The sequence below is a fragment of the Acipenser ruthenus genome, chromosome 8 (assembly GCF_902713425.1).
Source record: "Acipenser ruthenus chromosome 8, fAciRut3.2 maternal haplotype, whole genome shotgun sequence".
NCBI lineage: Eukaryota > Metazoa > Chordata > Actinopteri > Acipenseriformes > Acipenseridae > Acipenser > Acipenser ruthenus.
The window spans coordinates 47413796-47441359 of record NC_081196.1 but is presented as its reverse complement, the minus strand read 5'-3'; the positions used below and the strand labels follow the sequence as shown (position 1 = coordinate 47441359).

Genomic DNA, 27564 nt, shown 5'->3' with positions numbered 1-27564 from the left:
CCAGGGGAGAGATACCATGGTAAATAGGTAACCTATTTACCATGGTATCCCTCCCCTGCGGCGGCTGCTCTTGATCTCCGGCTGCTCTTGATCTCCGTGAACGCACCCGCTGTCACATTGAAGCGCTTGAAAACACAGCACAACATTCCCTAATAACACTTGCAATGCATTATGACTTCAAAGGTATGACTTTAAGTCTATGACATTATTATTTATTGATTTTATTTTGTTTTATTTCTTTGATCACCAACTGCCACGACAACACACTCGTTTTTTTTTTATGCAGTACTCCTGACGAACTTCACCCATTGACCGCATCGTACCGGCTCTTAAGGTAGCTTGTGTTGCAGCAGCAGGACAAGCGAGGTATGACACAGGCCCAGTTTTTGGGATGGAACCGCATAACAGTCTCGCGTTTTGATTGGTCCATGTCTGTCACATGAATATGTCGTCACACGAGTGGAAAAGCGTGCAGGCATTTTAACATTGTGATCAGATAGAGTGATCTGCTTTCCACAACCTTACCATTAAAATATAATGTGGTATTACACTGTACTGATATTACAAACTATGAGGAATTACTTTATATAAATTATCATGTTGTGCACGAATGTAGGAATTGGCTTTCTGTGGTGATGTACTTTTTTCTTTCAAGTAGCATATATCGATAATCGTTTTTGCGATATATTTTAATATAAATCATATACGCTATTGCAGTTTTGTTACAGGATACATTAGTTTATCTCTAATGTAATCACAGTTTTACATATAGACTGCCCCTGTTTTAATTTACGTCCCAAATTCTGGGCCGCTTTGCTTTTCAGATAATGTCCCAAATTCTGGGCCGCATTGGTTTTTAGATAACGTCCCAAATTCTGGGCCGCCTTGGTTTTTAGATAACGTCCCAAATTCTGGGCCGCCTTGGTTTTTAGATAACGTCCCAAATTCTGGGCAGCCTTGGTTTTTAGATAACGTCCCAAATTCTGGGCCGCTTTGCATTTCCGAATTCAGCCCAGTTTTGAGGAATCAGCTGACAGCCGAGTTTCTAAGTCATGCATGCACAGTTTACCATAAACTGGATCGTGAATTTATTTGAGAGTAACCCTTAGTACATTAATCAAAGTTCATGTATTTTTTACTCTCCCCAGAAATCTTTTTTTTTTTTTAATGAAAAAAACAAAAATGTAAATGTTAAACGTATTTCTTATTACATGAAGAAACTACATTGCACTGAAATAGATACATGAAAATTAATTAAAGCAGCCGTTTTCCTTTATTAAAGGCTAATATTAAAACACATTTTTGGGAAGGAACATGGTATTCCGAAAAAAGGACATCTCATTTTCTTATGTAACGTCCATCAATATATTGTAGTGTTTCAGGTTCTTTTTGGACAGAAATGAGACTGCAACTGTGAGTAGATGAAGGCCGTTTATTTTGACAATAATTAAATAATCACAAAATAAAATCATAAAGTGATGGTAAGGAGACTGGGAGTCGAAAGTGAAAATAAATGCTTGTAGTAATTTTTCTTTTACCCTACCCTTCCCAGTCTTTTCCCCGCCCCTCTTGTGAGCAAAACCTGAACTCCAATTCCCCTCCACACACGTGTACCACCATGCAACCCCTGCATGCATACACCAACCATGCAACCCCTGCACGCATACACCCACCATGCAACCCCTGCACGCACACACCACCATGCAACCCCTGCACGCATACACCCACCATGCAACCCCTGCATGCATACACCCACCATGCAACCCCTGCACGCACACACCACCATGCAACACCTGCACGCATACACCCACCATACAACCCCTGCACGCATACACCCACCATGCAACCCCTGCATGCATACACCCACCATGCAACCCCTGCACGCACACACCACTATGCAACCCCTGCACGCATACACCCACCATACAACCCCTGCACGCATACACCCACCATGCAACCCCTGCATGCATACACCCACCATGCAACCCCTGCACGCACACACCCACCATGCAACACCTGCACGCATACACCCACCATACAACCCCTGCACGCATACACCCACCATGCAACCCCTGCATGCATACACCCACCATGCAACCCCTGCACGCACACACCACTATGCAACACCTGCACGCATACACCCACCATACAACCCCTGCACGCATACACCCACCATGCAACCCCTGCATGCATACACCCACCATGCAACCCCTGCACGCACACACCCACCATGCAACCCCTGCACGCATACAACCACCATGCAACCCCTGCACGCATACACCCACCATGCAACCCCTGCACGCACACACCACCATGCAACCCCTGCACGCATACACCTACCATGCAACCCCTGCACGCATACACCCACCATGCAACCCCTGCATGCATACACCACCATGCAACCCCTGCATGCATACACCAACCATGCAACCCCTGCATGCATACACCACCATGCAACACCTGCACGCACACACCACCATGCAACCCCTGCACGCATACACCCACCATGCAACCCCTGCACGCATACACCCACCATGCAACCCCTGCACGCACACACCACCATGCAACCCCTGCATGCATACACCAACCATGCAACCCCTGCATGCATACACCCACCATGCAACCCCTGCACGCACACACCACTATGCAACCCCTGCACGCATACACCCACCATACAACCCCTGCACGCATACACCCACCATGCAACCCCTGCACGCACACACCACCATGCAACCCCTGCACGCATACACCCACCATGCAACCCCTGCATGCATACACCCACCATGCAACCCCTGCACGCACACACCACTATGCAACCCCTGCACGCATACACCCACCATACAACCCCTGCACGCATACACCCACCTTAGCAATTCTTTGCAAAATATATTTTCGGGTATTCAGCCCCATTCATGTCTATGGCAGTGTTATAAAACACATTTTCAGGCATATCTCTCGAACCCGAGCACGTAGAACCACCATTCAAAGTGATATAGACTCAGGGGAGCACCCCAAACCACCCCCTAAAAAGGTGTGGTGGTTCACCCAAAAACTCATGTCATGACGAAAAAATTCACTTTGCCAAGCCGTCCTGGCATTTGAACCATAAAAATAGTGACTCCTTGTGCGGGGCCCCATGGGGCCCCAACGCAAAAAAAAAATCAAGTTCCTAACCCCCACAGAACCCGAGATACGCCCTGTCAAAAATGTCCAAAAACTACCCTTTTCGGGGTCATATCTCCATGACCCCGGGGCCTAGAAACCGGGTTGAACTTCCTAGGGTCATGTCTGGGGGCCCTCTTTCACAGGGAGCCACCCGTTTTCAAATGCTACATTTTCAACAAATTTTCACATTTTCAGCATGATGGAATGTCAAGGTTGCATTTCCAATAGCTTTTGAGCTCCAGGTTGGCAAAAAAAGTCTAAACTGGTGTCCTTTCTAGCTGGGGACACGTTGCTTGGAGGGATCGACAGGGGCCCCGAGGTGGACCTCCATACCGATTTTCAAGTCTTGGGGACCCCCGGAACCCAAGATACAGCACCCTGAAAAATGTCTATGGGAAATCCCATTATAAAACCCCTTTGGGGCAACGGCCACCATCTGGCGGTGGGGTGGCGTTTGAACCCGTGGCTGATGTCTTTCTTTAGCTAAGACTCTTGTGTATGCAAAGAATGTCCTTCTGAGTTTGTTGGCCCAGGGGTCGTGGAGATACGGGTACGATAAGAGACCACCCCCTTCCCTATGGCAAATCCCATTATAAAAACACCATCGGGGTAAGGCTCAGCTAATGGCGGTCGTGGGTCTTACGAACTCGAAGGAACCCATTTTCTTTAGCTAAGATTGTTGTGCATCTAAAAAGAGTACAGAAGCACCAATTTAAGTCCATTCCAAGTGTTTTGTGATCACAGTATCAGCCTGAGTGTATCAGAGCACAGTTTTGCACCAAAAGCAAGGGGAGGCGAAAAAAAGCACTACATACCCTATTCTTTAAGATATCACTTTGCACTGCAAATTTGAGGAACGCAACCACTTAGCAACTTGCAAATTGGTACTGCAATTTAAAGGCCTGTAGTGCCTAACTGATTCAAGTGTTTTTGGAATGATTCTTGCAAAGACTGATTTATAAGAAAAAAGAGAGATTGACAAACAGCATTTTGCTTTATATGCAGAAACGGGCAACTACAAGAGGGTGTCAAACAAGCTGTGAATGTCCCAGGAGGCTACAGTGTATGAATCCAGATGCTCGCAGTACCTGTTCTTAGATGTCCGAAACCACTGTATCGCTGTATAACTGTATACCCTATAAATATAACTTTTTATTGTGTATTTGAGGAACACAACCAATTACAAACTTCATTTGAATTGCTGTGCTATCAGAATATCAGTGTATAACTTTGCTGGGTATTGCAGTGTATGCTGGGTATCAAAAGGTCTTCAAACTTTTACAAAAGGCCGTCAAAGTTACAAAAAATAGGTGTGCTCCTAACCTAATACTTGTCTTTTTAATTCTGTGCATCCAAATACTTGTAGTTAAAAGTTTTAAGAATTAAGCTTACTGTTTGTTGTTCTGTCCTAAACCAGCAGTTTGTCACCCAGACTTATTAAATAAACAGGGGGGGGGGGGGTCATCAGATTATTTTATTGTAACTGAGGTACCGTTCAGTTGAGCGAAAATTGTAAAGGGGTACTCGAGCTGAAACCTCCAGATAGAAGGGCTACAGTTTCAAAAAAAGGTTGAAAACCCCTGACCTACAGTATAAATGATCAGGAATAGATAAGGGAAATGCTGACTAATACAATACAATAGGATTTATTTGAAGTTGTTGAAGGTCACTGGTCTCTTAAACCCAGAAGTTCTGATAAACCCCTATGCCTCACTATATATTGACGGACATTACATAAGCAAATGAGATGACCTTTTTTTTTTTTTTTGGTATACCATGTTCCTAAATGTTTTCTGAGGAGAGTAAAAAATACATTAACTTTGATTCATGTACTCTTAAATGAGTTAACTGTCCAGTTTATGGTAAACTGTGCATGCATGACTTAGAAACTCGGCTGTCAGCTAAGCAGAATAGCTCAAAAACTGGCCTGAATTCGAAAATGCAGAATTCGGAACGTTATCTGAAAACCAGAGCAGCCCAGAAATTGGGATGTTATCAAAGCGGCCCAGAATTTGGGACGTTATCTAAAAACCAAAGCGGACCAGAATTTGGGACGTTATCTAAAAACCAAAGCGGCCCAGAATTTGGGATGTTATCTGCAAACCAAATCGGCCCAGAATTTGGGACATTATCTGAAAAGCAAAGCAGCCCAGAATTTGCGACGTAAATGAAAACAGGGGCAGTCTATATGTAAAACTGTGATTACATTAGAGATAAACTAATGTATTCTGTAACAAAACTGCAATAGCGTATATGTTTTATATTAAAATATATCGCAAAAACGATTATCGATATATGCTACTTGAAAGAAAAAAGTACACCACCACAGAAAGCCAATTATGATAATTTATATAAAGTAATTCCTCATAGTTTGTAATATCAGTACAGTGTAATACCACATTATATTTTAATGGTAAGGTTGTGGAAAGCAGATCACTCTATCTGATCACAATGTTAAAAATGCCTGCACGCTTTTCCACTCGTGTGACGACATATTCATGTGACAGACATGGACCAATCAAAACGCGAGACTGTTATGCGGTTCCATCCCAAAAACCGGGCCTGTGTCATACCTCTTTTTTGTTCCTCCTCCTCCCCACCTCTGCTCCTTTCCATATCGCACTGTCCGCACAGGGCTCCCTCAGGGGGGGAAGTGAGTCTCACTCCCCCGGCTGTCCGGGTCGGCCTCTCGTCTCAACCACTGCCGCCCGGCTGTTCCTCGCCGGCCTGAGGGGACCCCCGGCCACATCCTATTCTTCTGCTGCTTATGCGCTAAGCCTTCCAGGCCTCAACCTTGCTGTCCCATCTCCTCTCTTCTATTTCAGGTCCAGGACCATTTCAGCCCCCTCATGCCGAGCGGGCCCCGACCGGGGGGGGGGGGGGGGGGGGTCTCTGTTTTCGTCTCTCCTAAACGGACACGAGACACTTTTTCCTAAGCTCTACACGCCGCCCAGCTGCCAGCTTAGCTGCCTGAGGATGCTGCACTGAGTTGCGAAGGATCTGTCCTTTTGTCCTGTTCGTCCCCTTCCTGTCTCTTGCTCCACTAAACGCCCAGCAGCCAGAGGATGCTGCCTGACCCGTCGGGAGCGAGAGTCAGTTTGTTGTATGTTATATGTCTAAACTTTGCTCTCTCTCTCACTTTTACGTCACCCAGCAGTCGGAGGATGCTGTCTGACCCGGCGGAAAGTGTTTATATCTAATCCTTTGCTCTTCTCATGTCTCCCTCTCTACGTCGCCCAGCAGCCAGAGGATGCTGCCTGACCCGACGAGAAGGGAAAACTCCCCTGCACAACACAATACAACATAAATAAATAAATAAATAAATACATTATGCTATCGCTGGCAAAAGGCTGTTTGAAATTTTTAACTACTAAAAGTAGAAAAAGCGCTGTCGACGAAGAAATGCCCCAGCAACAGCGGTTGCCCTCTCAACCAATCAGCTGCCATCGCAACCCACAGCGCGAGGCAGGTGTTCAACGTTTCTTCACAGGCGGTAGAGCTTTCTTCACTGAGAGGTGAGTAAAACCTTTTAATAACGCTAATTATCTTTATTTGTGTGAATGAATGAAAAAAATATAAACTAAAGACGTACAGACAGCTGTACAACATCCACGATTAAAATAAAAAAGGTTATTTTGCTTTTGTTAATGATGCGGGTCAATGATAGAATTTCTGAGGTAATTTTTTTTTTTTTTTTTTTTTTTTTTTTTTACTAAACCTGATGACGATAATCAATTGGCCTGAACTGAGAGAGGAAAAAGGTAATACTTATGATACTTCTGGAAACTTTCTAACGTAAAATGTTTCATTAAGTCTATTGTTTAATGACGATTTCTAGGATACATGAGTATTAAGTATGAGGTAAATATATGATTTGCTTCTCTGCTACGATTTCTCGGGCGGTTCTGGTACGAAAATAATAAAACACAAATTACTGTATCTTTTTCTCTTGACTAAATGAGACTTTTTTTAACGACGTTCTTTTAAAACCATGGTGTTTAATATAATTTGTCACTCATGCAAACTGAAAACAATTTTATTTTAGTACTACTGTAAAAAAAAAAAAAAACGTTAAAATACAGTACTGAATAATAATTCCTGGTAATTGTGTGACAAAGCATTAAGTATTGTAGTTTACGGTGTCAATATATGACAGCGTCTGAAAGGTGCGCATCACTTGAACAGTTGAGTAAGCGTTCCAGGCATGTAGACAAAGACGTAAACACACAAACAGATTTAATAAGAAAAAGAGTCACTACATATTATTTCTAACAGGGGTTTTCAATTACATGATAGAAAAAATCAATGTAATTCTGCATATGAAGTTAATTTGATGCATTGGTATTGGGAGACACAAGTACTGTACCTCTAATCAATCTGATCACTTTAGAGGAGGGGCAGTTTCAGTTGCCAACAAACAGCATATATCTTAAAGTGCAAAGGAAAAAAGTGAGTGATCCACAAATGTTTTCGGGAGTACTGTGAGCTTCAGGAAAAACTAAACACAATTTCAAGCCGTCCTTTTAACTAACAGACAAATATTCTTTCATGAAAAAAAAGGTTTTCTTTCCAAAACTATTTTACATAACTCTCTACTGTCAATTCAACTGCTGTAGAGAAACATATATATATATATATATATATATATATATATATATATATATATATATATATATATATATATATATATATATATACATATATGTATATTAATTGGCTCACATAGCAGACTTTATTGACCATGTTGTTTGGTCAAGATGCATTATGCTGTATGATATTAAACAGCTGATCCTTTTGCTTGACTGGGCAAGGTGAGTACGGGCACATGTTCATACAATCCTTTGGCTCTAAGTCTGGGCAAGGTGGGGCTTGTTTAATCATGTCAAGCATGTGATCATTTTGCCTAGACATGGTCCATCTTACCAGTTTAATGTTACCAGGGGCTTAGCTAGGAATAGATTTTTACTGAGGCAAAAATCAAATTTTTGTCTAAAAAAACCCCAAAACCCTGTGCATATCCTGTTCATGTTACGAAGGTGAAATTTATCATATTTTAAAGCCTGGAGACTATTAATGCAAACTGCAAAGCGATACAACAAATTTCTAAAATTACCCTATTCACACTGTTAGAAATATGTGATATTAAAAGGACAAGAAGAATAGAAGTTATAGATATGAACACGTAGATGGGTTTATACCTTCATTGAGAGACATGCGTTTGGTTCACTGCTATTGAAGTTAATGCTGACACTGATGACACTGATGCTACAACTGGAGCTGGTAAGACTGCTGCTGCTACTTCCAAATATTTAACTAGAATTTATAATAGTATATGTATGTATAACATGTGTATTGTAGTTTATTTCCATTTGTATCCATCTTGAACAGAACCTTTAATTGGATAAATATGTAGGAGAAACCCATACGACGTTCAACAAAATAATAAAACCTCAGGGCAAGATGCCCCTGCACAACACAATACAACATAAATAAATAAATAAATAAATAAATAAATAAATAAATAAATACATAAATAAATACATTATGCTATCGCTGGCAAAAGGCTGTTTGAAATTTTTTAACTACTAAAAGTAGAAAAAGCGCGGTCGACGAAGAAATGCTCCAGCAACAGCGGTTGCCCTCTCAACCAATCAGCTGCCATCGCAACCCACAGCGCGAGGCAGGTGTTCAACGTTTCTTCACAGGCGGTAGAGCTTTCTTCACAGACAGGTGAGTAAAACCTTTTAATAACGCTAATTATCTTTATTTGTGTGAATGAATGAAAAAATATAAACTAAAGACGTACAGACAGCTCTACAACATCCACGAGTAAAATAAAAAAAAGGTTATTTTGCTTTTGTTAATGATGCGGGTCAATGATAGAATTTCTGAGGTAATTTTTTTTAATTTTTTTTTTTTACTAAACTTGATGACGATAATCAATTGGGCTGAACTGAGAGAGGAAAAGGGTAATACTTATGATACTTCTGGGAACTTTCTGACGTAAAATGTTTCATTAAGTCTATTGTTTAATGACGATTTCTAGGATACATGAGTATTAAGTATGAGGTAAACATAAGATTTGCTTCACTGCTACGATTTCTCGGGCGGTTCTGGTACGAAAATAATAAAACACAAATTACTATCTTTTTCTCTTGATTAAATGAGACTTTTTTATCGACGTTCTTTTAAAACCATGGTGTTTAATATAATTTGTCACTCATGCAAACTGAAAACAATTTTATTTTAGTACTACTGTAAAAAATAAAAAAATAAAAACTTTAAAATACAGTACTGAATAATAATTCCTGGTAATTGTGTGACAAAGCATTAAGTATTGTAGTTTACGGTGTCAATATATGACAGCGTCTGAAATGGTGCGCATCACTTGAACAGTTGAGTAAGCGTTCTTTCGCGGGCTAGGATGTAGCCTACACCGCCTTGCAGGTCCATTGTGCCTAACAACAGAACATTAACATAACATTAAACACCAAATCACAAATCACAAAGCGCGCACACACAGCCACACAGTCCAGTGGCCACGCCTTCCTGCTCGCACACAACATTATAAACATAAACATTTGGCTGCCGAGAAAAGCTTAGCTATTTTTCTGTTCGTATGTCACCAGGCATGTAGACAAAGACGTAAACACACAAACAGATTTAATAAGAAAAAGAGGCACTACATATTATTTCTAACAGGGTTTTTCAATTACATGATAGAAAAAAATCAATGTAATTCTGCATATGAAGTTAATTTGATGCATTGGTATTGGGAGACACAAGTACTGTACCTCATCAATCTGATCACTTTAGAGGAGGGGCAGTTTCAGTTGCCAACAAACAGCATATATCTTAAAGTGCAAAGGAAAAAAGTGAGTGATCCACAAATGTTTTCGGGAGTACTGTAAGCTTCAGGAAAAACTAAACACAATTTCAAGCTGTCCTTTTAACTAACAGACAAATATTCTTTCATGAAAAAAAGGTTTTCTTTAAAAAACTATTTTACATAACTTTCTACTGTCAATTCAACTGCTGTAGAGAAACATATATATATATATATATATATATATATATATATATATATATATATATATATATATATATATATATATATATATATTAATTGTCTCACATAGCAGACTTTATTGACCATGTTGTTTGGTCAAGATGCATTATGCTGTATGATATTAAACAGCTGATCCTTTTGCTTGACTGGGCAAGGTGAGTATGGGCACATGTTCATACAATCCTTTGGCTCTAAGTCTGGGCAAGGTGGGGCTTGTTTTATCATGTCAAGCATGTGATCATTTTGCCTAGACATGGTCCATCTTACCAGTTTAATGTTACCTGGGGCTTAGCTAGGAATAGATTTTTACTGAGGAAAAAATCAAATTTTTGTCTAAAAAAAAAAAAAAAACCCTGTGCATATCCTGTTCATGTTACGAAGGTGAAATTTATCATATTTTAAAGCCTGGAGACTATTAATGCAAACTGCAAAGCGATACAACAAATTCCTAAAATTACCCTATTCACACTGTTAGAAATATGTGATATTAAAAGGACAAGAAGAATAGAAGTTATAGATATGAACACGTAGATGGGTTTATACCTTCATTGAGAGACATGCGTTTGGTTCACTGCTATTGAAGTTAATGCTGACACTGATGACACTGATGCTACAACTGGAGCTGGTAAGACTGGTGCTGCTACTTCTGGAACTGATGCTGACACTGCTGGGACTGGCAGGACTGGTGCTGCTACTGCTGGAACTGGTAAGACTGGTGCTCCTACTGCTGGAACTGGTAAGACTGGTGCTGCTACTACTGGAACTGGTAAGACTGGTGCTGCTACTGCTGGAACTGGTAAGACTGGTGCTGCTGGGACTGGTAAGTGGTTCTGCTACTGCTGGGACTGGTAAGACTGGTGCTGCTACTGCTGAAACTGGTAAGACTGGTGCTGCTGGGACTGGTAAGACTGGTGCTGCTACTGCTGGGACTGGTAAGAGTGGTGCTTCTACTGCTGGAACTGGTAAGACTGGTGCTGCCACTGCTGGGACTGGTAAGACTGGTGCTGCCACTGCTGGGACTGGTGCTGCTACTGCTGGGACTGGTAAGACTGGTGCTGAAACTGGTAAGACCGGTGCTGACACTGCTGGGACTGGTAAGATTGCTGATACTAATGCTAAGACTGATCGGACTGCTGAGACTGTATGATGCCACAATTAAAAACTGATTTAGAAGACTTTACTTTAAATCAGGGTTTGCTAATCCTCCTATGGCCTGATCTATCGAAACGCTGTAACACTTCCTCCTGGGACATGTCCGCACATATTAGCAGGGCAAGGCCATTCAGTCTATTTTTACCCATACTGCTGCGAGACCAATCAAACATATCGAAACAATGCACTCAGTTAAACTCTTTGTCATCATGAACAGAGACCGTAAGAATCTGTTTGCTGCAGAAAACACGTACTGTCTATATGCTGTCAGAGAATATTTGTTTTTACACTTGGGGCGGGGCAAAAAACATGCAAGGATTTTTTTGTTTGTTTGTTTGAGAACCAAACTAATACACTTATCATATATCATCATGAACAAAGACAATGTTGCTTTAAATGTACATAAAACTACTTTAAACTGCTTCTGGTGTACAGAGGTCAAGGTTGAACGTGGCGCACTGTCCGTGTCTCATTCATGCTGGAACGTAGCTGCAGTTTACTTCAGTATCCAGTGCGTGGTTACCACTGAACAAGCTGTTTAAAGTTGCTGAAAATGATTAATAAATAAATAAATAAGTAAATAAATAAATCACCTGTATTAAAAACTTTGGATTTTTGTCTCTAACGAAAACATTCGGAATATATATATATATATATATTTTTTGAACTGCTGTTGCCAAACAGTGAATTTATAAATAGAATTACCTCCAATTCCTCTAGCCCATGGCATCAAATACAATACATGAAAAGTATTAAAAACTAACAGCTATAAATTATTACATCAGGTGAGAGGGATGGTGTTGAAATTGAAGAATTAAGGGAATGGGAATATGCAAATAAAGATGATCACAATATAACGTAAGATGCTGCGTCAGCATTTTATTTTTAAAATACAGTGTAAGTGATTTATTTTTCTGTTTTATTTTTTTTTATTTTTTATTTTTTAAGGACCCTACAACTCCCACACGTGTCATTATCTGGGGAAACCCCTTCCATCTTGATACAAAAATTGGTCTGAGAATGAATGGACAACATTTACTTGCTGAGGAGGCTGTGTGGTCCAGTGGTTAAAGAAAAGGGTTCGTAACCAGGAAGTCCACGGTTCAAATCCCACCTCGGCAAACTGACTCATTGTGTGACCTTGAGCAAGCCACTTAACCTCCTTGTGCTCCGTCTTTCGGGTGAGACATAATTGTAAGTGACTCTGCAGCTGATGCATAGTTCACACTCCCTAGTCTCTGTAAGCCTTGGATAAAGGTGTCTGCTAAATAAACAAATAATAATAACCTGAGGCCCTCACCCAGAGATTTGGGCTTCTTTTTTCCTTGTATTTTGTGTACAATATCAAATACCCACAGAGAAAAAACAGCCTAATATTATATTGAGAAATGTATTTTGGGTACTCCAAAAAGATCAGAAAACTCCACCTAGTATAGTGGGAATAGTAAACTTTCTTTTGTCAGGCGCCAGGTCGGGAAAGCAATAAGGGTGTTGGTTCTGCTATAATAACCACAGGCTCAGGGATTACTATTTTTTTTTTTTCTTTTGAGCAGACACCCTTACCCAGGGCAACTTACAGTTGTATACAGCTATGCTGATGATAACCACCTGTTATCTGTCCCTAAAGCAAGGACATTCTTCTGCCTGGGTGTTATTAGCTACTTGCCTTACAGACATCAAGCATTGGATGTCACAGAATCTCCTAATGTTGAATTGAGATAAAACAGAGGTTATGCTAGTGGGCTCACAGAACCAACTAAAAGGAAATGTAGGATTACATGAGCACGACCCTTGCAGTCTCTCATCAAAATTTAAAGTCGAAATTAAGAGTTTGAGGGTAATCTTTGAGTCTGATCTATCATTTTAGACTCATACTAGGGAAGTTACTAAAGTATATTTTTACCATTTGAGAAATATAGCCAAACTTAGACCAACTCCCCAATAATGTTGTTGAAGCTGACATCCTGGGATTCTTCAAGAAGCTGCTTGATGAGATTCTGGGATCAATAAGCTACTAACAACAAACAAAAATAAGAAATAAATAATAAAAGAAACAACCTTCTTATGTTCTAATTATTTCTGTATCTGATGCCGAGAGAATAATACATGTCTTTGTTTCATCTAGAATTGATTATTGTAATGTACTTTTTTAAATGGTGATTTTGCTGTTAACTTATAAGGCCCTGAATGGATTAGCGCCTCATTATTTACAGGAGTTACTGACACCGTATCTTCCAAACCACACTCTGAAATCACAGGATGTGGGGCTGCTGGTTATTCCTAGGGTCAACAAAACAACACGGGAGGCAGGGCTTTTTTCTGGAATGCTCAGCCTTCGTTTATCAGGAAATCTGGGTCCATTACAGTTTTCAAGTCAAGACTAAAAACACACTTTTATAAAATGGCTCGCTTATCTTAGTGGGTTTTAATGTAACTTTAAAATTGGTGCTTTTGTATTGTGTATACTGTTTAAATCTGTATTTAAATGGGCTGAGTGTAGCAGTTATATGTGTGACCTGCTATACAAACGGATTGTGATTTTTTTCCTGCTATGTACTATACAGTGCTTTGCGATACTTTTGTATAAAAAGCGCTATATAAATGCAATAAATAAATAAATAAAAATAAATAAATGTGTTAATATTTTTATAATACTTGTTTTATAAAATACTTGTGACTAAAGTTAGGTTTTTGCTTGTTTTGTTTGTAATTAAATTAATTACATTATGGATAATATATTATGATTAGTTATAATTAATATACTTATATATCTACCTGTCAAGAAATGTTGTCAGCCTTTCACTTATTTGTGTATTTGTTATTCTAAGGGTAATGAAACATATACAGACTGTTTTATTTGTATGCATTTATGTGTTATAATTAAAAGTATAACTCCTATACTGTATTTATTTATTTTATTGCTCTACCCGTAATAAAGGGTTTCTATAAAAAGTATTTATTTGTTTTTATTGATTTTGCAAACCAGTAATTCCTAGCATGTTATTTAACCAGACAAATTATGCAGACACGCATATTATATATATATATATATATATATATATATATATATATATATATATATATATATATATATATATATATAATATTATGCATGTAAGTTTGTAAATAAACATAATAGGTTCCAAGTAGAACCTTGAGGTTCTTAAAAGATCCTTATTTGTAAGGTTCCTCATGGAACCCTAGTAAAAAGGTTCTTCGAAGCACCTTAAAAGCTTCCTCCACAGTATCAACCCCAGATTTAGAGTGTATGCGCGAGTAAATACCATCCTAACTATTAAGGGAATGGGAATATGCCTCTCCATCATATATATATATATATATATATATATATATATATATATATATATATATATATATATATATAATTGCATGCCCCGGTATCTACGATATGGAGACTTGCATGCCCCGGTAGCTGCAATATTGAGTCTTTCCATCCACCTCCGGTTGCTTCATTCCGGAGGTCCATGCAATTTATACATATATATATATATGATTTCCATTACACAAGAGTAGATGTTAAAACTTCATGCTGATTTGAACTCGGCTCTCGCCAAGATAAGCACCAACTAAGACGTAGCTTTACAGTAAACTAATGTGATCCATATGTGTCTCCATTCATTTACGTTTCCTTCTGTCTGGTGTTAATGGCTGAAGTGTAATGCTGGCTCCAGGGATCAGCTTATTTTGCCTCCCTGGCGCATCAGCACACACGACGGCTGCGATGCTGGCTCCGGGGATCAACCAAAGTGCGGCCTCCCCAGCGCATCAGCATGACAACCGTCTGGATTGAGCTAAGTAGGGTACATCTCTGGGGTTTTCAAGTGGGCACCTTCCATCCTCAGTGTTTCGCCGACTAGCCCACGACACTTCAAGAGGGCTCGACGGTGATTCTGGCGTCCCAGCATGACCCCCCTCCGTCCCCCACTCAACTCAGCCCAGCTTACTTACCTGTACATCAGCATTTCTTTCTTTCTATTGTGCTTGGGATCCCCAGTCAGAATCTTTCCGTCTCAACCACAGCCAGTTGCTGCTCCTCTCTGCTGCTTCAAATAAGTTCTTCACTGTGCGACGCAACTCTTCGCCGCTGAATCCGACGTCTCTGAGAAACCGGGTTGTAGAGTGTGCCACAAATATATATATTTGCATGCCCCGGTAGCTAAATGCTTAGTTACGGCGGTGGGCAAAACCAAAGCCCATGGCCAGTATACAATATTTTTTCTGTATGCATTATTTTCTTTTGAGCACCACTGAAACCGTTGAAACGGTGAGTCTTAGGTCGCCTGCGGATATATTAGTCCAATCAATGCGTCTGAACCTGGTGTGTAATCCCAAGGTAACTGCTCACAGTTAACACGTTTAAATACGTTAATTCACGTTTTAAGTAATACAGTGTCCCCTTCAGACATGTTAAAGGAGAAATTCGGAAATAACATACAAAACTATGCGCGAGTAAATACCATCCTAACTCCTAACATCCAAAAAAAAAAAAAAAGAAGAAAAAAAATAACAATTATATATATAGCTACCTAGATTGTATTGAATTAACAAAACAAATAATAATAATTAACTGAGAGGTATTGGAGGAAAAAATACACCTATTTTGTTTATAACTTTTAGAATGTTTGTATGCTGTAGCTGCAATATTGAGTCTTTCCATCCACCTCCGGTTGCTTCATTCCGGAGATCCATGCAATTTTTATATATATATATATATATATATATATATATATATATATATATATATATATATATATATATATATTTGCATGCCCCGGTAGCTAAATGCTTAGTTACGGCGCTGGGGAAAACCAAAGCCCATGGCCAGTATACAATATTTTTCTGTATGCATTATTTTCTGTTGAGCACTACTGACACCGTTGAAACGGTGAGTCTTAGGTCGCTTGCGGATATATTAGTCCAATCAATGCGTCTGAACCTGGTGTGTAATCCCAAGGTAACTGCTCACAGTTAACACGTTTTAATACGTTAATTCACGTTTTAAGTAATACAGTGTCCCCTTCAGACATGTTAAAGGAGAAATTCGGAAATAACATACAAAACTATGCGCGAGTAAATACCATCCTAACTCCTAACATCCAAAAAAAATAAAATAAATAACAATAATATATATATATATATATATATATATATATATATATATATATATATATATATATATATATATATATATATATATATATATATATATGCATGCCCCTGTAGCTAAATGCTTAGTTACGGCGCTTGGCAAAACCAAAGCCCATGGCCAGTATACAATATTTTTCTGTATGCATTATTTTCTGTTGAGCAATACTGACTGTTGAGCACTGGAAGGGAAGGCGATGCAAGCATTGCTCGATTTAGACCCAGAGGAGCCGTGTGACTTCCATACCCTATCCACGGCTCTCCAGCGCCGCGTTGGCCAAGTGGAGTCAGCCGTCAGCCGGCGCTATCGCCTTGCCACGCGCAAGAGAGTCAGTGTCGAGAAACTCGGGATACTGGCCGCAGACACTAAATACTTGGCACGGAGGGGGTATCCTGGTTTACCTCCGGCTGTACAAGAAGACCTGGCGATGGAGGCGTTCATCCGTGGCTTGAAGCCCACCGCGCTCTGACAACAGGTTCAGCTCGTTGCCCCAACCTCCCTAGAGCAGGCTTTAACCCATGCCCTAAGGATTGAGGCCGTGCTCGAGGAGGGCGAGAGAGTCCGGATCCCCAAAGTCTGCGCGGTCAGAGGAAAGGAAGATAGCGATGGAGACGAGGATACCGCCGCTGTCAGGCAGACCACTCCTGTAAGGCGCTGCTGGAACTGCGGAAGCCCGGGTCACCTGCATGCACAATGCCGCCGCCGCCGTCACCCAGTACCATCTGAAGAAGAGACGTCATGGGCGGGAAACGAAAAAGGAGCGGCGTAAACGGGGGACCGCAGCTCCTTCACCTTCCTTCCCCCACCCATAGAGACAAAGAGAACGACGCGTGGCAATGGTGGGCCGTGTTGGCCGGGGCAACAGTCTGCATGCACCCTGCCTCTTAAATGGGGTGCAGTGCAAGGCCTTGGTCGACACAGGCTCCACCATCTCCATCCTGCAGCCCGGGGTCCTCCCCAGAGAAAGTGACGGATGGCTGGAAGGCTGGACGCCCACCACGGTTCGCCTCCGCACTGTCACCGGCCAGGTCGCGTCCATGCTGGGACGACGGCATCTGGAGATCCAGCTCGGAGACTGCACGATCCAACACGAATTCTGGCTGGCGGAGATACAGGATCGCTGCATTCTGGGCCTGGACCTCCTGAACAAAGTAGGAGCTACCATCGACTTGGCTGAGGGAACCTTGTGCCTTGGCCAGAGCCAACTGCGCCTGATTCCGGGTCGGGAGAAGGAAGGGGAGCAACGCCGCACCAGAACCACCGTGCGGCATAGCCAGATGAGGGAGGTTCGTCGGACGCAGGGGGGCAGGACCCGGCCTCTCCCAGAAGCAGAGGACAGGACATCGGCGACGGAGTTTGCAAGGGCTTCAACTGTCTCCGCCCCCTCTCCTGCAGAACTTTCACCGCCCCCTGCAACCACAACCGGTGGAACACAGGACTGCAGGATAACTGATGCGGTGAAAGCGCTGTGGCAGAGGAGTAAGGAGGGTCTATCTCAGGGCCAGCGGGACCAGTTATGGGAACTATTAAGGGGGTACTTGGACATTTTTGCTGCAAACATCGAGGACTGTGGGCGGACTGGATTAGTTCAGCACAGCATTAACACGGGAGACGCGGCTCCGATCCGGGAGCGGCCACGGCGGCTACCCTTGGCAAAGCGGGAAGCGGCCGAGGGCATGATTCTGGAAATGGCCACTGCCGGGGTAATTGAACCATCGGCTAGCCCCTGGGCCGCGCCAGCCCTGCTAGTAAAAAAAAAGACGGGTCACTGCGGTTCTGTGTGGATTATCGCAAACTGAATGCAGTGACACACAAGGACTCGTACCCCCTCCCCAGAATCGATGAAGCTCTGGACTACATCACAGGCTCCCGCTGGTTCAGCTCCCTCGACCTGCGCAGCGGATACTGGCAGGTTGAGGTGGCCCCTGAGGCATGACAGAAAACTGCATTCTCCATTGGCCAGGGTCTGTGGCAGTTTTCAGTGATGCCCTTTGGACTGTGCAATGCCCCAGCAACGTTCGAGCGCCTGATGGAGTGGGTGCTCACCGGAGTTCCACGGACCCATTGTGTTGTATACCTGGATGACTTACTGGTGCACGCCACCACCTTTTCGGCGGCACTGCAGAACTTGCGGACTGTGTTCGAGCGCATCCGTGGAGCTGGCTTAAAACTCCACCCTGGGAAGTGCAACCTGCTGAGAAGAGAAACACACTTCCTCGGACATGTTGTCGGGGCAGACGGCATTGCCACAGACCCTGCTAAAGTGACTGCTGTAAAGGACTGGCCGGTCCCCAGGACTGTGACAGAGGTGCGTAGCTTTCTGGGCCTGGTGTCTTATTACCACCGCTTTGTGAAGGACTTTGCTCAGATCGCCAGGCCCCTGCACCGCCTGACTGAGAAAGGGGGCTGGTTCAGCTGGGACACCGACTGCGCAGCTGCCTTTGGGGAATTGCGAGAGGCCCTTGTGAAGGCCCCAGTCTTGGCGATCCCTGACCCCCAAAAACCGTTCATCCTGGACACGGACGCGAGCGATGTGGGGATCGGAGCAGTGCTAGCCCAGGAAGGCTCGGACAGAGAACAAGTGGTCGCGTACTACAGCCAAGCTCTTAGTAAAACAGAGCGGAACTATTGTGTGACTCGCCGGGAACTGTTGGCTGTAGTACGGGCCGTGCACCACTTTCGTCCCTATCTCTACGGGTGAAGATTCAAGCTGCGCACGGATCACGCCTCCCTGCGGTGGCTGCTCAACTTCCGCGAGCCCGAAGGACAGGTGGCTCGCTGGATAGAGACACTGCAAGGGTATGCCTACACAATAATGCAGATGCCCTGTCCCATCGCCCCTGCTTCTCTGAGGACTGTAAGCACTGCCATCGGATGGAGGAGCGAGAGGCACAGCGGTCCTTGGAGGAGCGAGTAAGTGCTGCCACTGTAGCTGTGGAGACCCCCCTTGAGTTGCCAGCGGGGGAGATCCAGTGTCAGCAGGGTCTGGACGCTGAGCTGGCACCGCTGATCCGCTGGTTATCGGCGGGTCAGCGCCCAGCCAGACGTGCGGTGTCAGCCCTCTCCCCGGAGGTAAAAGTGCTGTTGGCGCAATGGGAATGTTTGAGCCTCCGGGAAAGTGTGCTGTACCGTTTCTGGACAGATCCTTGCTCAGGATCACACAATGAGTCAGTGGCTGAGGTGGGATTTGAACCGGGAACCTGGTTACAAGCCCTGTTCTTTAACCACTGGACCACACAGCCTAATACAACATTTATATAAAATATATTAAAATATCATGATATAACAAGATTTGTTTAAATGATTATCCAGATACAGTATAATATACATAAGAAATTGAAATTGACTTTCAGCACACACAAAAAAAAGAAAGTAAAACATCTTTGGTGATCTGGGAGAGGAGAGTGCTGCAAGTTCCTTATTATTTCAGTGTTTCAGCCACACCTAATAAGATTGCATGAATGGCATTAACACATGCTCACAGTCCCTACACTGGGTAGAATGGAATTGCTCTTCCTGTGAAATGAGAAAACGTTTTTCACAGTAATCATTACCCAACATCCTTTGAAGACCTGCAGCAACATATAGGCAAGGTTGATAAGGACTTCAGTTAAAATTCTGGTCTACCTGGATTAGTTTCTTGTGGTTTTACCCTAGAAGATAAATATCTAGAATATGGGAATATTGCCTGCAAGTGAGTAAAATGTTTTTCTTTCTTACGTTAGAAGTTGTTTCACCTTGAATGGAACTACCATATATTTGCAGAAATTAACTTTCAATGGATACTATGTCTCAAGTTAGAAATACGAGTTTCATTAGAGTTAATTTTGTTCAGTTTAAATAATAAGTAATGCAAATAAATACATAGTTTTAAGAATACAATTTTATCTATTTCTACCAACCTTCATTGTTTTGTCTGTTTCAGACCCCTCTACATAGGGGCAGGAATAGCCACAGTCAGTGTGACCACAAGCAGGCAGACAAGCAGCAGTGACCTCATCTTCAGAGCTCAACACTGAACCACAAGCATGTTGCAGGATGTTATATAGCAGTTTAGCTTAGGGCTCCTCTCAATTTCAAAAACCTCACAAAACAGCAAGAGAATGATATAGCAGTTTGGTGTACTGTAAAGCCTATAAAGTGAGATTTGGAGTGAAGATCTTTTACGAATGTTGAAGTATTGATGGATTAAATAATACTTAATATTTATGTAACTTCTGGACTTACAGAGACTAGGGTGAGTGAACTATGCATCAGCTGCATAATGGATTTAATTATGAGTTTTTGCCACTGAACAACACAAAAAAGTCCATAATGTCAAAGTGAAAAATAAAATCTACAAATTGTTCTAAATTAATTACAAATACAAAACAGAAAATAATTGATTGCATAAGTATTCACCCCCTTGAGTCAATATTTGGTAGAGGCACCTTTGGCAGCAATTACAGCCACGAGTCTATTTGTATAAGTCTCTACCAGCTTTGCACATCTGGACACTGCAATTTTTGCATCTTCACGAGCTTTCCAGGCCCTGACGCAGAGAAGCATCCCCATAGCATGATGCTGCCACCACCATGCTTCACGGTAGGGATGGTGTTCTCAGGATGATGTGCGGTGTTAGGCTTGCGCCAAACATAGCGCTTAGCGTTGTGGCCAAAAAGCTCTATTTTGGTCTCATCACACCATAGAATCTTCTTCCACTTGGTCTCAGAGTCTCCCACATGCCTTCTGGCAAACTCTAGCCGAGATTTGATGCAAGTTTTTTTCAACAATGGCTTTCTTTTTGCCACTCTCCCATAAAGGCCAGTTTTGTAAAGCACCCGGGCTATTGTTGCCGTATGCACAGTGTCTCCCAGCTCAGCCGTGGAAGACTGTAACTCCTTTAGAGTTGCCATAGGCCTCTTGGTGGCCTCCCTGGCTAGTGCCCTTCTCGCCCGGATACTCAGTTTTTGAGGACAGCCTTTTCTAGACAGATTCACAGTTGTGCCATATTCTCTCCATTTCTTAATAATGGACTTTACTGTGCTCCGGGGGATATTCAATGCCTTGGAAATGTTCTTATATCCTACCCGATTGGTGCTTTTGAAGAACCTTATTCCGGATTTGCTTTGAATGTTCCTTCATCTTCATGATGTAGTTTTTGTTAGGAAATGTACTAACCAACTGTGGGACCTCCCAGAGACAGGTGTATTTAACCTGAAATCATGTGAAACACCTTAATTGCACACAGGTGGACACCATTCAACTAATTATGTGACTTCTAAAGACAATTGGTTGCACCAGAGCTTATTTAGGTGTGTCATAGCAAAGGGAGTGAATACTTATGCAATCAATTATTTTCAGTTTTATATTTGTAATTAATTTAGAACAATTTGTAGATTTTATTTTTCACTTTTCACTTTTTGTGTTGATCAGTAGCAAAAACTCCTAATTAAATCCATTTTGATTCCATTTGTAACACAATAAAATGTGGAAAAGTCCAAGGGGGGTGAATACTTTTGAGTGTCACTGTGTGTGTATATATATATATATATATGTATATATATATATATATATATATATATATATATATATATATATATATATATATATATATATATATATATATATAATGATAAGTCAGTCCGTCCTATAACCTCCAGATGTCCACATGACCAAATACAAATTCCCCATAAACTGATCTAAAGAATAAATAAGTTATTAACACATTAACTATTGGCTAATGAGTAATTATAGCTATAGAAATTGAGGCAATCAAGGCTTTTGGTTTTAGAAAAAGAAAAAAAACATGACTGTGCCAGATTACAAAATGTACATCAGTACCCATTTGCAGTCATGCACTGTGACGACAATATATTTTTCATAATCTGCCATTTATCTTTAGAACATTATAGAAAGGCTTTAGTAGACAGACATTTGAAATTACTGAAAAAAGAGATCTTAAAGTTGCAACCCTTAGCATATAGATGAATCATTTCCCTGATGTTAAAAACCAAATTGCAACCAGAGATATATTTTTTTAAAATATTGCTCGAGCAGGAATATGTATTTTAAAGATCCTCAAGGAGGCTAGTAATCCAAGATTCAGGGCCACACTGTAAATGGCACTGCCTATATCTTGAAGAAATACTTAAATAAAAATATTATAATAGAAATCCCAAATCCAAGAAAGAAGATAACCACTCTAATTTTTTTAAGCCTTTAAGAAATTGGATTTAAAGCTTGATTAGTCATTAGCCTTTTCTGTGTGTTAATTCATCATGTCAAAATTGGTAATGTTTAATTATTGTTAATTACACATATTAGGTGTACTCCACTGACATTGTGTGGTTGTAGGACTAATTTACAGGTCAGAAAACCTTTAAAAGATTGCATGAAATTCTCAAGGACTTATTCAAGTGTTAAAGCTTTGTGAACACAACAAAACAGCTGTCAAAAGCATTCTGTCTTAAAAAGACATAAATCCATTAAAATGAACACCCTCCCACCAACCCACATCCTTCACACACATGCATATACACAAACACACACAAGAAGAATACCAATTTCAAAAGATACCAAAATAAACTCAAGAACAAAGTGATTTTTATTTTTGTTCTTTATTAAAATGTCTTCATCTAGACAATGTGGGGAAGCTATAAAAAAAGGCCAACAAGATGCTCGGATATATTGTGATAAGTGTTGAATTTAAATCAAGGGAAGTAATGTTAAAACTTTACAATGCATTAGTAAGACCTCATCTAGAATATTGTGTTCAGTTCTGGTCACCTCGTTACAAAAAGGATATTGCTGCTCAAGAAAGAGTGCAAAGAAGAGCGACCAGAATTATCCCGGGTTTAAAAGGCATGTCGTATGCAGACAGGCTAAAAGAATTGAATCTATTCAGTCTCGAACAAAGAAGACTACGCGGTGATCTGATTCAAGCATTCAAAATGCTAAAAGGTATTGACAATGTCGACCCAGGGGACTTTTTCGACAAGGACCAGGAGTCACAAATGGAGATTAGATAAAGGGGCATTCAGAACAGAAAATAGGAGGCACTTTTCTACACAGAGAATTGTGAGGGTCTGGAACCCGCTCCCCAGTAATGTTGTTGAAGCCGACACCCTGGGATCCTTCAAGAAGCTGCTTGATGAGATTCTGGGATCAATAAGCTACTAACAACCAAAAGAGCAAGATGGGCCGAATGGCCTCCTCTCGTTTGTAAACTTTCTTATGTTCTTAAAATGTTTGTTTACTTAGGCATGAGCATGCTGTATATGCTATCCTGACACAGATACATGATTTACTAGCGCAGGATTAAAAAAAAAAAAAAAAAAAAAAAGAACAATATTTGGTTATCAGGCCAACATGCATTTGACTGTGATTTTTCTGCACTTCGACTGGCAGGATCACGACGTCACTTGTTGGATCCACCTTCACATTAGGACAGGATCAGCTGTATGCTGGGGAAAGGTGAGAATCCTTTTAATAAAACTTCCCATGTAGTTTGTTTAATGTTTGGTATCACTTATCCTCAAAATGGGCAAAATCTGCTACGATCACAAGATATATGGTGTCTGATTTAGTTGCTTGATAAGGAAGAAATCTAGATGGTGCTATTTTTTCATCAGCGTGTGTCAACATTCTATAGAACCATTGAATAGTAGACCCCTCTATCTGGTAAATAGGGGCATATTAATCAAGCTTGTAAAAACTGAAGCATTTCACTTTTTTTTTTTTTTTTTATAAATTTAGTCGTTGCCAATTATTTTTTATTATTTTCTCCCCAATTTGGAATGGCCAATTATTTTATTATGCTCAGCTCACCGCTACCACCCCAGGGCTGACTCTGGAGGGCGAAGACAAACACACGCTGTCCTCCGAAGCGTGGGCCAATTGAGCGCCGCCCCCTGGGAGCTCCCATCCTCGGTCGGCAAAGGAATAGCCTGGACTCGAACTCGCGATGTCCAGACTATAGGGCACATCCTGCACTGCACGTGGAGTGCCTTTACTGGATGCGCCACTCGGGACCCCCGGCATTTCACTTATTGTTCATTACAATGGATTTTGTATCATCCCGCAACCACGCTGGGTTTCACTGAGGTCATTGTGATAGAGCTGATTGTTTTAATATTTTCAATATTGTTTTTCAAAGTGTGCTAAATCAGTTTTTCCTGTTGCTATGGCCAACGGTTTCATCCTAGGAATCTGAAAAATAGTAATGGCATTTGCAAAGTTGTTTCTATTATCAATAATTGTATTAAGAGTTCCAAAATAATGCAATGTAAACAAAAACTGACAAGTTTAAATATCTTTTAATTGATTTTTAAAAAACAAATTAAAAAAATGGACTAACTGAAGGTGACATGTTTTCTGATTGATTTGGTAATGAAGTGCCACATAACACTGCAGTCTAGGGAATGGCTACAGGAAAGATAACTTACTGTTACAGGAGCCTCCTTTTTAGCTGATATTACAGATAGGCAGCCCAGACAAGGTCTTGGACGTCTCTTTGGGTTGGCTTCGAATTGTCTCTTTTCTCTGATCGGAATGTCTGGAGGGGAGGTGGCCTTCTGGTAAGATAGCAATAAGATTTAAAAAATGTAAAAATTAAAAAAGGCAGTACCCCACCATCAAGTATAATTTTACACTAAAATATTTTGTCTTATTAACTTTAATTAACACCAACGATATTCATCCACAAATTAGTTCATTGTGTAAACATATCCCAGGGTTTCTACTGCGCATCTCCTTCTACCTTCCTTAGCTCCACACATTCCCACAATCCCCTTCTGCTACTGCACACTCTGAAAAGAGATCCCACTGGATGAGATTGTTTATTACATCTTTAAAGGGAGCGTATAAAACCAATGAACTACTCCATTGCATGTTAAACTTATTTTCGATCAACCAATGAGTTAGAAATAAGTGTGCATGACATGGCCAGTGACTGTGACTTATTCGTGCTGCAAATGATTTGATGTTACACCACCACTCTCTTACTTCAGACAAACACCACAACCCCTAGTCCTTTACACATTTACACATTTTTTATAAACAAAACACAAAACATCCATATAAGATGGATATGTGTAAAAGATCTGAATCATTGATATGTCCAGAGGGTGAAACAATGTGGCAGGAAAATGGTTCATTTTTATGGGACAGCACTGGTAATGGAACCTAAGTTAAAAAAAATAAAAATAAAATCAGGAAGATAAGCTGTGTACCAAACATAGACAATAACTCAAAAGTGAATTAAGTTTCCGATTGTATACCTGGCTATACACAGTTACTACTGATATAAAGACATTTTGGCTCATCTAACCTAGGTCTATGGCATATCCTGAAAACAGATTATTACAAAAATATGATTTCAAACAGCATACAAATGTAAGGGGACAGAGAAAAATAATAATTTGAATCTATCTGTCTCTCTAATGCGGGTTCCTAAACATCACATTGTAATTCTAATTACCTTTTCTTGTCCCTTGTCAAATCTACCCCATACTGTGCTGGCTTGGCTGCCTCCAGCATCTTCACCATCTCCGTCCAGCAAGGATACAACACCAGGAGAAGCAGGTCTTTTTTTACAAATCTGAAAAAAATACATTTGTATTTTAGATGTAATTTCTTGTCACGGGACATTATGTAAATGCTATTATCCATGGTGCTTACGACAAACATTTACACTTGGGTCTCTTTGAGAAAGACATTACTAAATCTCAACAAAGAATTTGCCATGCTTACAATTTGCCTATGCTTATGTATACATATACATCTCCTGCCACGTAAACTCTAAACGATGAACATGACATATCAACAGTATGTACAGGATAGAATAAGAATTAGCAATGAAATGTTTAATCACAGTCTGATGAGGGATTATCCAGATGTATGTAAAACTGTGTGACATTCACAATCTTGTATATTATCATTAATGTATACTCTATAATGTTGATGCTAAGTTTCCTGTCAATTGGATAAACAGTTTGTAACAAATTGTGTGTGTGTGTGTACAGCCACCTCCACTTCATCCCCTTCGCAATGGATTTCATCCCCAGCTGGGGATAACAGAGCTGGTATAAAATTCCAACTGTAGTCTCCCTTGGAGCACCAGACAGTGGCATGAATAAAGAGATTAGAAATTGCCCGCTTAGAGGGTATAAACTATCTCTTTAAAGTTTAAAATTACCAGCTTTTAGTGGTTGGTGTCCAGTCGTCATTTTTTACAGTTTCTTCGTTTCACTTTTCCTTTTGTTCAGTCATCCTGGTGCAATATATATATATATATATATATATATATATATATATATATATATATATATAAAATAAAGAGCTAGTTATAACTTTTAAATGAATCTTAACCTCAAAAACACTATCAGGGGGTCCTCGAGTGGCTCACCTGGTAAAAGCGTGGTTGTGTGGTCATACAGCACAGGTTCGCGTCCTGGCTGTGCAAAGTTGTCGGTCTTCGCTGTGAATTCCAAAGGGAGCGTAACATTGGCTCTGGCACTCCCGTGGGTTAGGGAAGCAAAAACAAAAGGGACTGTTTCTCCTCATTGCGCTACAGTGAACCCTGCTGGCCAGGCGCCCTGTGAGCTCAAAAGCGGACACCTGCAGGGCTGGCCTTTGTCCTCCAGAGGTCAGTAGCTCGCTGACATCCGCTCTCGAGTTCCTGGGTGTAAAAGAGGATAATAGTTTGGTTGTGGGATCGGAGGACGCCCACTGAACCTTTGGATCTCCTGAGCTGTGTAAGGAATTGCTGCGATGAGGAGAAAAAATAATTGGACATTCCAAATTGGGGAGAAATGTATATATACATAACTTCACGTCTGTCCCCAGGCAGGACGATTGAGATATTCGGTAAAGAAACAATGCTATAATTAATCCCTGTAATTACGCCAATTACAGATGTTTCTTTTGCTCCTAAATTATATTGGGATGGTCAGTAAATCATTTGCTGACAATTGCATCATTCACAGAAGGTGTGCGGCAGGTGTGGGATTAATTGGGCCTATTTATATCC

At 41.0% G+C, this 27564-nt stretch overlaps 1 long non-coding RNA gene across 1 annotated transcript; it reads right to left on the bottom strand.

The window, feature by feature from the left end:
• Positions 1 to 23418: 23418 nt before the first annotated feature.
• On the bottom strand, positions 23419 to 26800 carry LOC131737870 (uncharacterized). Its single transcript, XR_009329448.1, has 3 exons — positions 26014 to 26800; positions 24980 to 25108; positions 23419 to 23998 (listed from the first exon to the last, which is right to left on the bottom strand). It is a non-coding gene; the product is annotated as an uncharacterized LOC131737870 (long non-coding RNA).
• Positions 26801 to 27564: the final 764 nt, after the last annotated feature.